The following is an 18,179-nucleotide window of genomic DNA, read 5'->3' as shown; positions in this document are numbered from 1 at the left end:
CAACCCTAACCCTAACCCTACCATAACTCTAGCTTCATGTCCACACCCTGTTTCAACCCTAACCCTAACCCTACCATAACTCTAGCTTCATGTCCACACCCTGTTTCAACCCTAACCATAACCCTACCATAACTCCAGCTTCATGTCCACACCCTGTTTCAACCCTAACCCTAACCCTACCATAACTCTAGCTTCATGTCCACACCCGTTTCAACCCTAACCATAACCCTACCATAACTCTAGCTTCATGTCCACACCCGTTTCAACCCTAACCCTAACTCTAGCATATACCCACGTGGGTGATTGAAAGATGAACTGAGGTCCACACTCCAGTCCAGTCCAAAACTAGGGTTAGGAACTCTAGACCACCTTTACTCCACACACAGAGATGCATACAAAGCTCTCTCCCGCCTTCCATTTGGTCAAATCTGACCATAATTATATCCTCAATATTCCTGCTTACAAGCAAAAACTAAACCAGGAAGTACCAGTGACTTGCTCAATACGGAATTGGTCAGATGAAGCGGAGGCTACGCTACAGGACTGTTTTGCTAGCACAGACTGGAATATGTTCCAGGATTCATCCAATGGCATTGAGGAATATACCACCTCAGACATCGGCTTCATCAATAAGTTAATCGACAATGTTGTCCCCACAGTGACCGTACGTACATATCCCAACCAGAAGACATGGATTACAGACAACATCCGCATCGAACTAAAGGCTAGAGCTGCCACTGTCAAGGAGCGGGACGTCTATAAGAAATCCTGCTATGCCCTCAGATGAACCATCAAACAAGCAAAGTGACAATACAGTATTAAGATTTAATCCTACTACACCGACTCTGACGCTCATCTGATGTGACAGGGCTTGAAAACTATTATGGACTACAAAGGGAAACCCAGACGCGAGCCTACCAGACGAGGAAAATGCCTTCGCTTCGAGGCAAGCAACACTGAAACACGAGAGCTCGATGACTGTGTGATAATGCTATTGGTAGCCGATGTGAGCAAAACATTTAAACAAGTCAAGATTCTCAAATAAAGGTGAAATAAAAAATACATTTAAAAGACAAGGCCGCTGGGCCAGATGGATTACCAGGATGTTTACTCAAAGCATCCGCAGACCAACTGGCAAGTGTCTTCACTGACATTGTACACCTCTCCCTGACTGAGTCTGTAATACCAACATGTTTCAAGCAGACCACTGTAGTCCCTGTGCCCAAGGAAGCGAAGGTAACCTGCCTAAATGATTACCGCCCCGTAGCAATCCCGGATACCCTAGACCCACTCCAATTCGCATCCGCCCCAACAGATCCACAGATGATGCAATCGCAATTGCACTCCACGCTGCCCTTTCCCACCTGGACAAAAGGAGAATGCTGTTCATTGACTACAGCTAGGCGTTCAACACCATAGTACCCAAGAAGTTCATCACTAAGCTAAGGACCCTGGGACTGAATATCTCCCTGTGCAACTGGGTCCTGGACTTTCTGATGGGCATCCCCCAGGTGGTAAGGGTAGGCAACAACACGTCTGCCACACTGATCCGCCACACTGATCCTCAACACTGGGGCCCCTGTGTACTTAGTCCCCTCCTGTACTCCCTGTTCACCCACGACTGCATAGCCAAACACGACTCCAACACCATTAAGTATCCTGACGACACAAAAGTGGTAGGCCTGATCACCGACAACTATGGGACAGCCTATAGGGAGGAGGTCAGAGAACTGGCAATGTGGTGCAAGGACAACAACCTCTCCCTCAATGTGAGCAAGACAAAGGAGCTGATCATGGACTACAGGGAAAAAATGGGCCGAACAGGCCGCCATTAACATCGACGGGACAGTAGTGAAGCGGGTCGAGAGTTTCAAGTTCCTTGGTGTCCACATCACCAATTATCTATCATGGTCTTAACACACCAAGACAGTCTGGAAGATTGCACGACAAAACCTATTCCTCCTCAGGATACTGAAAAGATGTTGCATGTGTCCCCAGATCCTCAAAATGTTCTACAGCTGCACCATCGAGAGCATCCTGACCGGTTGCATCGCCGCCTGGTATGAGAACTGCTTGGCATCTGACCGTAAGACGCTACAGAGGGTAGTGTCAGAGGAAAGCCCATAAAATTGTCAGACTCCAGTCACCCAAGTCATAGACTGTTTTCTCTGCTACCGCACGGCAAGCGGTACCGGAGAGAAAAGTCTAGGAACAAAAGGCTCCGTAACAGCTTCTACCCTCAAGCCATAAGACTGCTGAACAATTAATCAAATGGCCACCAGACTATTACATTGACCCCCTCCATTTATGTTGTACTCTGCTGCTATTCACTGTTTATTATCTATGCATAGTCACTTCACCCCTACCTACATGTACAAGTTACCTCTAACCTGTAGCCCCTGCACACTGGTACCAGTACCCCCTGTATATAGTCTTGTTATTGTTATGTTATTATATTATATTTTTTACTTAATTTATTTGATAAATATATTCTTAACTCTTCTTGAACTGCACTGTTGGTTAAGGGGTTGTAAGTAAGCATTTCACGGTAAGGTCTACACTTGTTGAATTCGGCGCATGTGACAAATACTTTGATTTGAGTTGGTAGTGGTAATGCACCTTAAAGTTGGTTGCCAACTGCCATATAAAGTCCAAAAAAGAAGCCTGGAGGAGGAGAGATTACTAGAAACAAACTCGGTTTACCCGTTTATCTGGATTAATTGTTGGAGTAGAGGACCTTGTTCATTTCGGCTAAAATAACAACCCAGTGTTTATATCCCAGACAGATTAGCTAGCAACAGCAAGCTAGCTAGCTAACTTTCCATATGTTTCATGCTTTTTGACCTGTCCCCATGAATAAGGTTGGTTCAGAGTTTGTTTTGATATTTCACCTGTGTGTCCTGATCGTGTCTGGTGTGGGTGGACAAAATCAACATGTGTGTGATGGTGCAGCATGTGGTCAGCATGTTAGACACATAAAGCCATCACTATTTCTGTTCCTGCTCAATACTGGGACCACTGTAGATTACTTGATTGAGATAGAATATTTTAATCTTCCAAAATGTCATTACAAATCTTTGCAAAAGTAAGTGTGACCTTATAGAGTAGATCGGTGTTGTAGACTATATTAAATATGTTGATGACAGTAGAGAGAAGGAAAGATCAAGGACAATAAAAAATTATTTAATTTCATTATTTTGGGATTTATTGATATTGCCTCAAGGAGTCGCATCATAGACTTGAACACCTAAATATAAGGTGAATAGTTTATGTGATTACACATCACAACCAGAACTTGGATCAATCTCCAATACATATGATACTCTAACAGAGTACAGGACATTTACTGTCTTTATAAAAGACAAGACAATATATTGTCTATAAAAAAACAAATGAGAGAACATTTTCTCCGATTTACAATATCCACATTATTCAAATAATGTGGGCAACATTTTCCCACACAAGGTCTGATATTTAAACATTTCATTTGATTTCTAATCACAGAGTGATGATAACAGGTACAATTCCCAGTTTGGGTAAATAATCATCATGGAGAATCAGTGATTCTGTAGCTCAAGTTGATCAATAACAAATGTTTAACTGATACTGATATATACCTCACAGAAGATGCTCAATATAATGTTAATATGACCATACCACTACAACAAAGTTGTAACAAAATTGCTAATTCTTCAATACGAGTTGACCTTTACAAAGATCGATAATGGAGTGCAACAGTCTGAGTCATAACACCCATAAAAACCTAGAGGTCAAGCAGCGAAATGGTTCCAATTGTTTTTCCAACATTAATTTTTCCCGTATGGGATTTTAGAAACACTTAAACATGTAGTCTTACCCTGGTGTGACATTTTGATAACCATGAAAATCTATCTAGGACAAGGTGATTTTTATCAATATATTTTCCTGCATTTTCCCCCCAAATTAAATGCTAATTAGCTGCTAATCATAAAGAACTACAAATGCCATGATGATCTGGACCAGACTGCCGAATCGAGGCAAAGGTAAGAATTTCTGGGTTAACTATCTAATGTTAGCTAAATGTACTAATGAATACATTGGCTACATTGGCTACATTTCTTTATGCTACATTTCTCTTTTGTGGAAGTTTTAAATTGACACAATAACTGTTAGCAAATGTGTCAGCTAGAGATGACGTGCAGGAGCTTGCAGGGATTTGTAGTTTTGTATGATGTCTACTTTGATGCAGATTGTCATTTTTGAATCTGAGAGCAAATACAGATGAAAGTCACCTTGTCTGAGAGAGATTTTAAATGGTTAGCAAAACATTATGCCAGGGTAAGCCTACACAAAACGTGATGCCAGGGTAAGCCTACACAAAACGTTATGCCAGGGTAAGCCTACACAAAACGTTATGCCAGGGCCTACACAAAACGTTATGCCAGGGTAAGCCTACACAAAACGTTATGCCAGGGTAAGCCTACACAAAACGTGATGCCAGGGTAAGCCTACACAAAACGTTATGCCAGGGTAAGCCTACACAAAACATTATGCCAGGGTAAGCCTACACAAAACGTGATGCCAGGGTAAGCCTACACAAAACGTTATGCCAGGGTAAGCCTACACAAAACGTTATGCCAGGGTAAGCCTACACAAAACGCAGCCCTTATCTTTTGTGTTTCTAAAATCCTCTATGGGAAAAATAAATGGTGGGTATTATGACACCTCCACTGTGGGCCTCTATAGACAATCAAAAAAAGATTGAAGATAAAATACCCATTTTGGGATAAAAGTCCTCATGGAGGACCATTGATGTTGATGTTACTCATGAATAAACACATAATCAACACATGCTTCACAAAACATAAAAGTTATTAACATCACAAAAATGCAATGTTCGTAGAAAAAAAAGCCTTGTTTTATTTGTTCAGTACAACTGAAATGAAAAGTTTCAATTGAAACACAACTTTTAAAACAACCTGCACAAGCAGAATATGAAGAAGATCTCTGATCACTGTCCATCACATTAATGTTAGACCAACATGGTCCATTGAGTTTGTTTGAGAGTGGAGTTCCAGTCTGTAGGACTCTACCAGGGCTTCCAGAGAGCAGTGTGGACTGGACACTTCTCTTAGCTGGTGCTGTACTGGGCAGGGAGCTGAACTGAGGCAGGTCACTCTCCCTTCTGTTCTTATCAGAGGATGGATGCAGGCTCTGGAAGTGGCTCAGCAGTCTTCTCTGGGTCTGTGTCTTCACCTCATCCTTGGTCAGGAAGTGCACAATCTCTTGGACACACCTAAGTAACCCTGATTGAATGGTGCTGAGGAGGAGCTCACTGGCTGGTACTGTTGCTGTCTTCTCACAAACCAAACTGTCATCTCTAAGATGTCAGCTTTCTCCATTTTGAAATCTGGCTGCTGGTTGAGGCTCTCTCCAAGAGAGACTTGAGCTGCTCAATGCTGTTGTTGAAATTATCTCTGCATAACTTCTCAACCACTGGCTTTCTTATCTGCAAGAAGAGGAGAGTCATTAATAATATTATTCTGGATACAACAGAGCTGACATGAATGGATGATATCTAGAAGCAAAAACTGAAACAATGCAACACTATTTGTAACTCAATTTACCTTGTTGGTCAGAGTCAGGTGCTCATTAGAGTAGATCACAGCTGAAGTGATTGTAGGTGCCATGGCTGGATCTCTGTGCTGTACTGGTCTCTGTGTAGAGTGAATCTGATGTCTAATGCCTTCATCTCTCCTATATATAGTCAATAATCTGCATATGAATGTGTGGGTCTTGAGCTTGTTGGAGTTTCTCACAGTCTGTAGCCAATGGGTGAGCTTGGAAGGACAATGAGGAATGTGGAGCTGCCACATGCTCAGTGTTCTTATTGCTGGGGGACAATGGTCACGTCTCATGGAACAGGTGGAATGGTGGGTGGGGATGGAGAAAGACTCAGAGTGTTTGTGTGAATCTGGTGACCCCCAGATCTGCTACATGATGTTGGAATTAATGATACTGAGAGAGCACACACTCATGATCACAACTTACATGTGTTAATAACACTGATCCTCTACATTAAAACATTTGGTGATACAGAAGACATTTTGATTGTTGAATATCATGCTTTTTTTATACAGAGGAGTCATGTTTTTTTAACTAGGCAAGTCAGTTATGAAGAAATTTATATTTTCAATGACAGCTTAGGAACAGTGGGGTAACTGCCTTGATCAGGGTCAGAATGACAGATTTTTACCTTGTTGGCTCAGGGATTCGATCTTGCAACGTTTCGGTTACTAGTCCACCGCTCTAACCACTAGGCTACCTGCCACCACACTAAACACGGGCAGATGGGTTTGACCTCTCTGATTGCACTGTTATGAATGTGTTGTGGTCTGCTACAGGTCCATGTCAAGGTAGGGCTGTTAATCAAATCATTGCACTCTGAATAAGAAATATGACGTGAAATGTCTGTCAAACTACTTAAGATAAATTATAAGACCATTTATTTGGCTTCTAACTGATAAGGATTAAACTGATCAATTATGGTTTTCTCATTAGAGAAAACAAGTTTTGTCTGCACACTTTCACCACTTGTTTATACTGAGAGTGGAGGGAAATAACCGTCACTCTGGAGTCCAGAGGTAGCAGATGTGTCCTCTGTCTTGAGGCTACTGGTCAGTGTGAGTAGATAGCTGATCTGAGCTTCCCACACAGAGTCCTGTGTGCTGTGATCAATGCACTACAAAAGCTGCTCAGTGGACCCTCAGTGACAGCTATTGGCTCGCTCTGTGTTGTACTGACAGATGACATCACAGACCATCTATATGACATCACCATCTGGATTCTGGAGGAAAAGACTAGAACACTTGATTTTGTCCTAAAAGTGTGCTGCAAAGCATATACTGTACTGTATTTGAGTTCATTTCTACATAATTTCCTTTTAATCACATTGATTTTGGATTTTATTTGTATGTTTATGTTCAAATTGCTTTATGTTTACATTCAGATTATGATTTTGGAGAAACTTAATATTCAAATTAAAAAGTTTAAAATAAAGTATGCACAGTTTCTCACAAATTATATTTTAGATCTAATATCATGTTTCTTGATCCAGCTTCCACCCCATAGGAAGACAGACGAGAAAGAAAGAGTTAAACCCTGGAGAAAGTGATGTATTCAGATATTGTTTAATTCCCTTCTGTAAGTGTTGCGATTCCCCAGTGGTTCTGGGTGTTCCCCAGACAGTCAGGTGCTGATGATGACGCTAAAGCTTGACTCTGCCCATTGACAGAGCTTCCACTAAACAACAAAAGTGTCCCTTGTTAAATGTTAATTCATCTTTCACAAGCAGTTCCCATCAAGCCCTTGGGGGTAAAGCTCATTACTGAAATATTTTTCTTAGGAAACAGAAATACATTGTTACAGAGAATCAATTCAAATTGAAAGCATGTTTGTGTGGCATGTTTCACTTTCAACCACACCTCACATACAAACGGCATAAAAACGGAACATATTACATTCATCTTGAAGAATATGTAAGTATTGCTCGAATATGCTTAAAAAAAGCAAATGATTGAAATATGTCTTGAACCTTTTTAGTGATAATGTAAATATTTTATCACATTTCTTCCTGCAAGACACAAAATACAGAACATTTTTGGGATCATTAGCAATAGATCCATTAATTTTCCCAGAGATTCAAACCCAATCTAACTTCTGACGGTCTACGTTAGAGGTCCCAGTCTATTGCCCCAAAGGGGCTCTGTGAGTGAGTTCTCCTCGGCTTCCCACACTCTCTCCATTCACTGCTTTAAATGGAGGGACAATAGAAGTGTCTTATTGAACATCACATTATGCAGCCCTGCAGACCTAAACCTTCATAGCACTAAGACGACAGTGCCTGTTTTGGCCTAAAACCTGGAATAACTGATATCATGAACAAACAAAAAAGAAATCAATGATATGCAAAAACATGATTTCCATAAAACAGGTGTTTCAGTAAAAACAACACAACCATACCTCTGGGACTCATGGGATCAATGATCTCTTACACACTGTTACGTTCCCCAGCAAGACAACCAAAAGTTGTCGCTCAAACAGAAAGGGAAACAAACAGAGTCACTGATAATAACCAAAACGAAGCAGGTGGGGTTTTAGGAAGGGCTGAAAAACACTCATGGGGGTGTCAACTGAAAGATGACTAGCAACAACAACTGGTACCTAAAAAGACACCCACCACGAGCGCCCACTACATTTTCCCAAGAAGAGGTAAACAAAAGAACCCACACCAAACTTAAAGACAGGAAGTAAAAACAAAGTGGCGCAAAACAAAAACAGGGAAGATCAGCTAAAGGATTGTTTGTCTACAAATCAAAGAGAGTAAGCCAGCTAAAGGTGTCCCCCCCCCACATCTCTCAAGACAACTGTAGCACTGGACCAGCCTCTTAAATTGCACCTGGGACAGCACATTCCCACCCTCCCAGTAACGAGATGACAAACCAGCACATGTGTAATTAAAATAAATATATATATACTGTATATTTAACCTTTATTTACAATGATGGCCTACCCCAGCAAAACCCAGACATCGCTGCGCCAATTGTGAACCGCCCTATGGGACTCCCAATCACGGCCGGATGTGATACAGCCTGGATAACACATTTTGTTACATACAGCCTGTAACACATATTGACACCAATCGAGGAACCCCACCTGCTAACGCGCTAACTTCCAAAATATAAATTGAAAAACTAAAGCCTGTAACACACACTTCATTATACTTTAGTGACGTGTTAAATGAACAGCCTAAATTGTTAGTTAGTCATGTCTGACTCATCAAACCAATTCATGTAAAGTAATAATATATGAGTAGAAATGTATTTTATTTTACTCTGTAGATTTTGAACTTAGCACCAAGAGGTGAATTATATATATCTATATATATACATTTAGTGTGTCCTTCCTTCAAGCTCATTCTGTGCAGTCTTGGCTCACGGTAGGCTTTTCTTTATTCAGCCCCATATACAGTGCCTTGCGAAAGTATTCGGCCCCCTTGAACTTTGCGACCTTTTGCCACATTTCAGGCTTCAAACATAAAGATATAAAACTGTATTTTTTTGTGAAGAATTAACAAGTGGGACACAATCATGAAGTGGAACGACATTTATTGGATATTTCAAACTTTTTTAACAAATCAAAAACTGAAAAATTGGGCATGCAAAATTGCTTATTCTTGAATACGTGTTGACCTTTAAACAGATCGGTAATAGACCATCACAAAAATATGATTAAATACCCATTTTGGGTTAAAGGTCCTCATGGATGACCATTGAAGTTGATGTTTATCACGAGTAGACAACTAATCAACATATGCTTCACAAAACATAAAGGTTATTAACATTACAAAAATGCAGTGTTTGTAGACTTCATTGTTTCCATAGCCAAAACTTTTAACTTGTTCAGTACAACTGAAATTAAAAGTTTAAATCGAGACACAACTTTTAAAACAACCTGCACAAGCAGAATATGAAGAAGATCTCTGATCACTGTCCATCACATTAATGTTAGACCAACATGGTCCATTGACTTTTTCTGAGTTGAGCTTTAGTCTGTAGGACTCTACCAGGGCCTCCAGAGGGCGATGTTGACTGGACTCTTCTCTTTGCTGATTCTGAACTGGGCTTGGGAGCTGAACTGAGGCAGGTCACTTTCCCTCCTGTTCTTATCAGAGGATGGATGCAGGCTCTGGAAGTGGCTCAGCAGTCTTCTCTGGGTCTGTGTCTTCACCTCATCCTTGGACAGGAAGTGCACAATCTATTGGACACACCTGGAGTAACCCTGATTGACAGCTGCTGAGCAAGAGGAGGAGCTCACTGGCTGGTTCTGTTGCTGTCGTCTCAGGAAGCAAACTGTCATCTCCAAGATGTCGGCTTTCTCCAGCTTGGAGTCTGACTGCTGGTTGAGGATCTCTGGACCCAGGAGAGATTTGATCTGCTCTATGCTGTTGTTGAAATGATCTCTGCGTAACTTTTCCACCACTGGCTTTCTTAGATGCAAGAAGAGGAGAGTCATTAATAACCTTATTCTGAATCCGACAGAGCTGACATGAATGGCTATATTCTAAAAGCAAATACTGAAACAATGTGACACTATTTGTAACTCAATTTACCTTGTTGATCAGAGTCAGGTGCTCATTAGAGTAGATCACAGCTGAAGTGATTGTAGGTGCCATGGTTGGATCTCTGTGCTGTACTGGTCTCCATGTAGAGTGAATCTGATTCCTACTGGCTTCATCTCTCCTACATATAGTCCATAATCTGCATATGAATGTGTGGGTCTTGGGCTTGTTGGAATTTCTCAGTCTGTAGCCAATGGGTGAGCTTGGAAAGACAATAAAGGAATATGGAACCGCCACATACTCAGTGTTCCTATTGAGGCGGGACAATGGTCACATCTCAGGGGAGCAGGTGGAGGGGGATGGAGCGTGTCTCACAGAATGCTGTGTGAATCTGGGAAACTGGTGACCCCCAGATCTGCTGCCTGATGTTGCAACCTGGTCTCAGAACCTTTCGTATTATTCTGTATGTAAATACGTGACACTATTTAGTATGTTACGTTTCATATGGTATGTATTAATTTGTGGATGTCCATAAATTCAGGAGTTAAGTTAAAGGGTTCCGGTTAGGGGAAAGGTTAGCTAAAAGGGTTAAGGTAAGGGTTAGGGGAAAGGTTAGCTAAAAGGGTTACGGTAAGGGTTTAAGGGAAAGGTTAGCTAAAAGGGTTAAGGTAAGGGTTAGGGGAAAGGTTAGCTAAAAGGGTTACGGTAAGGGTTAGGGGAAAGGTTAGCTAAAAGGGTTACGGTAAGAGTTAGGGGAAAGGTTAGCTAAAATGGTTAGGGGAAAGGTTAGCTAAAAGGGTTATGGTAAATGTTAGGGGAAAGGTCAGCTAAAAGGGTTACGGTTAGGGGAAAGGTTAGCTTAAAGGGTTAAGGTAAGGGTTAGGGGAAAGGTTAGCTAAAAGGGTTAGGGTTAGGGTTAGGGGAAAGGTTAGCTAAAAGGGTTACGGTAAGGGTTAGGGGAAAGGTTAGCTAAAAGGGTTATGGTAAGGGTTAGGGGAAAGGTTAGCTAAAAGGGTTACGGTTAGGGAAAAGGTTAGCTAAAAGGGTTACGGTAAGGGTTAGGGGAAAGGTTAGCTAAAAGGGTTACGGTAAGGGTTAGGGGAAAGGTTAGCTAAAAGGGTTATGGTAAGGGTTAGGGGAAAGGTTAGCTAAAAGGGTTACGGTTAGGGGAAAGGTTAGCTAAAAGGGTTAAGGTAAGGGTTAGGGGAAAGGTTAGCTAAAAGGGTTATGGTAAGGGTTAGGGGAAAGGTTAGCTTAAAGGGATACGGTTAGGGGAAAGGTTAGCTAAAAGGGTAGTAAGTGGATGCAAAGTAGCTAAAAAGTAGTAAGTTGTCAATTGTGCTTATTAGCTAAAATGCTTACGTTGTCTGTGGTGAGATTTGAACTCGCAACCTTTGGGTTACTAGATGTTAACGCTATACACCCACCCACTGTCTAAGTAAATGTCTGTCTTATGTAATCATACTAAACATATCATACTAATTTCAATGTCCCTGATTTACATTTCCTATGTTATGTCTAGTCTATGAGTCCAGGCTGGATGTTGGGATCAATGATACTGACAGAGCACATGCTCATCAGCACAACTTACTGGCTGACGCAGATCCTCTACATCAAACGGATGTGTTTTTGATGGTTGCATTTCTATGTGAATATTGTTTCAAAATAGGGAACCTACAGTTGCATTTAAGTTATTGGAAATGGAATAGAACTTTCTAGATTTGTATACATATTTTTAACATAATGTTCTAGCTATAATAATTTGACCACTTTTATTTACATTTTAGAAACAGAGTCTTTATGAACATTGCCACTTTTAAAACGTAATAATGTGTAGCAGTAAGTAAGTTGCCATTCACCCCCTGGTATATTTATGTTGCAATACTGCTCTTGTGTCTATGTATTCACAGATTTGACAGACTACTGCCAGAGGTAGTGAAGTCTGGAGGTAGCAGATGTGTCCTCTGTCTTGAGGCTGCTGGTCAGTGTGAGTAGAGAACTGATCTGAGTTTCCCACAGTCCTGTGTGCTGTGATCAATGCACTACAAAAACTGCTCAGTGGAGCATTAGTGACGGCTTTTGACTCTGTGTTGTGCTATAGACCGAGCCTGACGTCACAGACCATCTGGATTCTGGAGGGAAAAACTACCATAGGTTCCTTCCATACTGTTTCACAAGCATGTATTTATTACATTTTATTCAGGTAAACAAAAAAATATCAGACTATATTACTGAATAATATTCTCTGTCTGTTTGGTGGAAAATTACATTGATATTAATGTTTAAATTGATGTGAGGAATGATGTTGCCAATAACACTGAACTGTGACTCTGCTCGCCAGAGCTTTCACACATTTTGTCCATTGACAGAAATACCTTCAAACAATAGAAGTGTGCCTTTATTAAGCTATTTTGTCTCTTAATACAATTCCCCAAAAGTGCCTGGTGAGTAGCTTGTTAGTTATTAAATATTACTCCATTTCAATATGACTGAACTGCAAGTGTGCTAGGTACAAGAGTATAACAAAATAGCAATATTGCAGCTACCATTATGAATAACCAGTTAATTACTTATGGTATTTTAAATCAGGAAACCAATTAGTGTAGTGTTGTGATTTTTCAAAAGTTGAGCATGTTACTGACTTGACTTTAGACACAACAACATCTGAATATTCTGATACACATATTAACAGAATAGTTGCATTGTAGTAAGTCAGGAGTAAATGTGTACTTATGTGGGTATTGTGGTTTTAGCCATATACAGTCATTGATGCTTGAACAAATTCCGGCATAAAGCTTGCTGGACAGTGAAAGGTTTTCTGAAGTTTGTGGAAGTGGTTAAGGTGCATAACACTTTAGGTATAATGTGTTTATTCATGCACTATCGAAGTTATTCACTTATGTTCAGATAGTATGTTCTACATTGAAAGGATTTACACTATTTTTTTTTATATAAATGAATGTCAATGCCAATGTATTTGTTTTAGAACAGACCTGACCTGTACTGTATGTGCATTCACTTTTATGTTTCTTATCCTTCAATGAATGTTTTCTGTGCAATAAAATTGACCAGATGTTGGATACTGTAGAGGTATGAATGACCCTACATATTCATCAGTTGTATATCATTGAGTTTTTCTGTCATTTCTTGTCAAGAGCATAAAACTGGGAGAACAATTCATTCTTCCATGAGACACATATAAAGCATATACCTAATGATGTCATGCCATATTCCTCATCCCTCTGAGGTTTGAATGCAATATGAAAAGAGAAGTGAAATATATTATCAAAATATTTATTTAGTCTTTGAATGAAACATGTTAGGCACATTTGAAAACCCTTTAGGCACATTTGTGTATGTGTGAAGCCATTAATAAGTAATTGAAAACAAAATAAACAATATGCTTTAACATTAAAATCATAGCATTTCCCATTAGTATAAAGGAAAGCCCGGTTCAAATTATACATTGACTCACATACCCTAAGAAAGTGGGATAAATCAATGGTCATATTTTCAATACTTCTACTTTATGACAAGAGTGGCCAGCACTCTGTATTTCAAACTCTGAGAACAAGTGTTTACAATCAGAGTAACCAACTCCGCTCTCTTTCAAGTAACATAGATCAACAAATTCATCCAAAGGTGACTTTCCCAGGGAAAGGATAGAGCAGTACAACTGCTTATAACAATGCATGCAATGCATTTCCAAATCATTTCTAGAGAATTTGCAACATACACAAAACTAAGCTTCACAAAATCATTGTACTTTTAGACAAAATGTATTAAAAAAATATTATTCATTTAGCTATGTCTCTCTGTCAGTTGCAATCCAATATCTGCCAATCAGTTGCAGTCTGTCTATAGCAGCATCACAAGAGAATACATTAAGTCAAGGCCACAGTTAATCACAGCAGGGTCTGTGAGCTCTGAAATGTAACCTCCACGTCCATGCATCTATCAGTTCATTGTTCGAAGCAGAGTGGTACAATGTCCTCCTCTGGAGTGGGAAAGAGACGCAGCATGTCCCTGGAATATTTGGAATAGCCGATGGGTGACAGCAAGACCTTCTTGGGAGTGAAAAACAACACGGTTTTCTCCAGAATAGGAGATATGGGAGATGTAGAGATCCCGTTCTGTAGGTGTTCTCCAATAACTATCTTCAGTTTCTCCACACCGCTGCTGCACTTCCTCTCCAACAGAGAGAGTTTACATCTGAAAAACAAGACAAGACACTCATGAACATCTCTTCTCACAAATAGGTTTTATTAATTTTGAACTCTTATGACCTGAAGTATTTCAGTGTAATTGATCATGAGCTTACCTAATGTGCTGATCTTTCACATTCATGCTGCCCTGAAGAGCAATGTCCAAGTAGGCAGGCATTTTCAGATGTTGGCCTTGAGTTTGCAGCTCGGAAATCAAGTAGAGATGTTGATCTTGCTAGGTCTTGATGGTGGTCTGGAGTTAGTGTTCTGATAGCTCCTCTGTTCTGCTGTGTTGCTGCTGGTCTTGGCTCAGCTGATGCTAAGAGCGTATTCGATAGTGAACTCTGCAACTCCACTCTGTATTTATGTGCCTCCTCTCGCGCTGTCTCATGCTCTGCAGCCAATCAGAGAGCTCTGAAGGTGGGACAATAGTCAGTGGGAATAATAGCTGATTCCGCACAGGACAGGTGGGATGTTCTTTAAACCATATGCAAAAGAGGATGGCCACGTTAGTCCCTGAGAACGTCTCTTTATACCCATGAGTACTCAGAAAAAGACTGTTCCCCATGTCAAGTTGTGACACAAATCAACAAAATGCAAATGTGACACATGCTAGGATCACCTGTCTTTTTCATCCTACAGCATCTAACTATCATTGCATTAGATCCCAAATCACATAATGACGATAAATGTGTGTAATAGTAATATTTCTGAAATGGCCTTTTCATGGGAACTTGGTCATGGCAAGAGTCTACTAGATCAGCTAACCAATCCTATTTGCTAATGGCCCAGATACATAATCAACTTTTGGCGTCTCCATAAAATGGTACATTTTGTAAACTTTCTCTTCAATATATATTTTAAGAATTTCTTCTGTATAAATATTTTTTAAATATTGTGCAATTCATTAAAGTATTCTTAATCTGAGTTATCAGGGATACAGATGGTTTGTCTGTTGGCACTAGACTGCCTTACAAACCAATCTCTCTCCCAGCATGGCTGGCTGTGCATGGGAACAGCCAGTGGGTCTTTGTGAGAGCAGACACACTTCTATTATGTCTCGGGGCTCAGCAAGCTGCATTCAGAAGTGTGGGAAGCCGTGTGTCCCTGTGGCTCCCATCTCCAAAGAGAGGAGGGCGTGCGACTGGGGCACGCTCAGCGTTGTGCTGTAGAGCCAGCTGTGCTGTGGAGCTCAGAGGAGGTAAGTGTGCTGCCTTGGGCTCCTGGGAAACTTGAGTGAGTAGACAGACAGACAGACAGACAGACAGACAGACAGACAGACAGACAGACAGACAGACAGACAGACAGACAGACAGACAGACAGACAGACAGACAGACAGACAGACAGACAGACAGACAGACAGGAGGTCATCATCACCTCACAGCTGATGCACTCTGATGGAGTCACAATACCTGTGAGGTCATCAGCGAGAGACTTGTTTCTAGATTTCATCCATTCATGTCAGCTCTGTTGTATCCAGAATAATATTATTAATGACTCTCCTCTTCTTGCAGATAAGAAAGCCAGTGGTTGAGAAGTTACACAGAGATCGTTTCAACAACAGCATTGAGCAGCTCAAGTCTCTCTTGGAGAGAGCCTCAACCAGAAGCCAGATTTCAAAATGGAGAAAGCCGACATCCTGGAGATGACAGCAACAGAACCAGTCAGTGCGCTCCTCCTCCTGCTCTGCAGCTGTCAATAAGGTTTACTCCAGCTGTGTCCAAGAGATTGTGCACTTCCTGACCAAGGATGAGGTGAAGACACAGACCCAGAGAAGACTGCTGAGCCACTTCCAGAGCCTGCATCCATCCTCTGATAAGAACAGGAGGGAGAGTGATCTGCCTCAGTTCAGCTCCACAGCCCACCACCAGCAAAGAGAAGAGTCCAGTCCACACTGCTCTCTGGAAGCCCTGGTAGAGTCCTACAGACTGGAACTCCACTCTCAAACAAACTCAATGGACCATGTTTGTCTAACATTAATGTGATGGACAGTGATCGGAGATCTTCTTCATATTCTGCTTGTGCAGGTTGTTTTAAAAGTCTTGTTTTGATTAAAAGTTGTCATTATAGTTGTACTGAAGAAGTAAAAAAAGTTTTTACAAAGAAAATGTCATGTTATAACCTTTGTTTGTGAAGCATATGTTGATTACGTTGACCATGTGCTTATTAATGATCAACATTAACTTCAATGGTCATCCATGAGGACCTTTAACCCAAAATGGGTATTTAATCATATTTTTGTAATTATCTGTTACCGAACTGTTTAAAGGTCAACACGTATTCAAGAATAAGCCATTTTGTTACAAGTACAATTGTTGTAACGATATGGTCATATTAACATTATATTGAGCATCTTCTGTGAGGTATGTACCAGTATTAGTTAAACATTTGTTTTTGATTAACTTGAGCTACAAAATCACTGATTCTCCATGATGATTATTTACCCAAACTGGGAATTAAACCTGTTATCATCACTCTGTGATTAGAAATCAATGAACTGTTTAAAGATCAGACTTTGTGGATGAAGATGTTGCTCACATCATTAATGGTGTGTATATTGTAGAGGGGAGATGTTTTTTTTCTCTCAACATGAAACCTTTATGTTGTCTTTTATAAAGACAGTAAATGTCCTATACTCTGTTAGAGTATCATATGTATTGGAGATTGATCCAAGTTCTGGTTGTGATGTGTAATCACATAAACTATTCACCTTATATATAGGTGTTCAAGTCTACGATGTGACTCTTTGAGTCAATGTCAATAAATCCCAAAAATAATGAAATAATTTGTTATTGATCTTTCCTTCTCTCTACTGTCATCCACATATTGATGGTAGAATACAACACAGATCTACTGTATAAGGTCATACTTACTTTTGCAATGATTTGCAATGAAGTTTTGGAAGATTAAAATATTATATCAAGTAATCTACAGTGGTCCCAGTATTGAGCAGGAACAGAAATAGTGATGGCTTTATGTGTCTAACATGCTGACCACATGCTGCACCATCACGCACATGTTGATTTTGTCCACCCACACCAGACACGATCAGGAACTGAAGGGTTGAAATTTCAAAACAAACTCTGAACTAACCTTATTCATGGGGACAGGTCAAAAAGCATGAAACATATGGAAAGTTAGCTAGCTAGCTTGCTGTTGCTAGCTAATCTGTCTGGGATATAAACACTGGGTTGTTATTTTAGCCGAAATGAACAAGGTCCTCTACTCCAACAATTAATCCAGATAAACGGGTAAACCGAGTTTGTTTCTAGTAATCTCTCCTCCTTCAGGCTTCTTCTTCGTTGAACCTTGTATGGCGTTTGGCAACCAACTTTAAGGTGCATTACCACCACCAACTGGACTGGAGTGTGTACCTCAGTTCATCTTTCAATCACCCTCGTGGGTATATCGTCCTAAAAACCAATGAGGAGATGGGAGAGGCGGGACTTGCAGCAAGTCAGGCATCACAAACAGAACCAAGTTACAGTGTTAGGGTTATGGTTCGGGTTTAAACAGGGTGTGGACATGAAGCTGGAGTTAGGTTTAGGGTTATGGTTAGGGTTGAAAAGGCATGTGGACATGAAGCTAGAATTAGTGTTAGGGTTAGGGTTAGTGTTGAAATAGGGTGTGGACATGAAGCTAGAGTTAGTGTTAGGGTTAGGGTTAGGGTTGAAACAGGGTGTGGACATGAAGCTGGAGTTATGGTAGGGTTAGGGTTAGGGTTGAAACAGGGTGTGGACATGAAGCTAGAGTTATGGTTAGGGTTATGGTTAGTGTTGAAATAGGGTGTGGACATGAAGCTAGAGTTATGGTAGGGTTAGGGTTAGGGTTGAAATATGGTGTGGACATGAAGCTAGAGTTATGGTAGGGTTAT

At 40.6% G+C, this 18,179-nt stretch overlaps 3 pseudogenes; 1 reads left to right on the top strand and 2 right to left on the bottom strand.

Annotated features, from left to right (window-relative positions):
* Window positions 1-5,068: 5,068 nt before the first annotated feature.
* LOC118389453 (transcription factor HES-5-like) lies at window positions 5,069-5,695 on the bottom strand (annotated as a pseudogene).
* Window positions 5,696-9,247: 3,552 nt separating this feature from the next.
* Window positions 9,248-10,607, bottom strand: LOC118389452 (transcription factor HES-5-like; annotated as a pseudogene).
* A 4,197-nt stretch (window positions 10,608-14,804) lies between these two features.
* On the top strand, window positions 14,805-16,222 carry LOC118389631 (transcription factor HES-5-like; annotated as a pseudogene).
* The last annotated feature ends 1,957 nt before the right edge of the window (window positions 16,223-18,179 follow it).

Source organism: Oncorhynchus keta, chromosome 10 (genome assembly GCF_023373465.1).
Source record: "Oncorhynchus keta strain PuntledgeMale-10-30-2019 chromosome 10, Oket_V2, whole genome shotgun sequence".
Lineage (NCBI taxonomy): Eukaryota > Metazoa > Chordata > Actinopteri > Salmoniformes > Salmonidae > Oncorhynchus > Oncorhynchus keta.
This window is presented reverse-complemented; position numbering and strand designations above follow the sequence as displayed.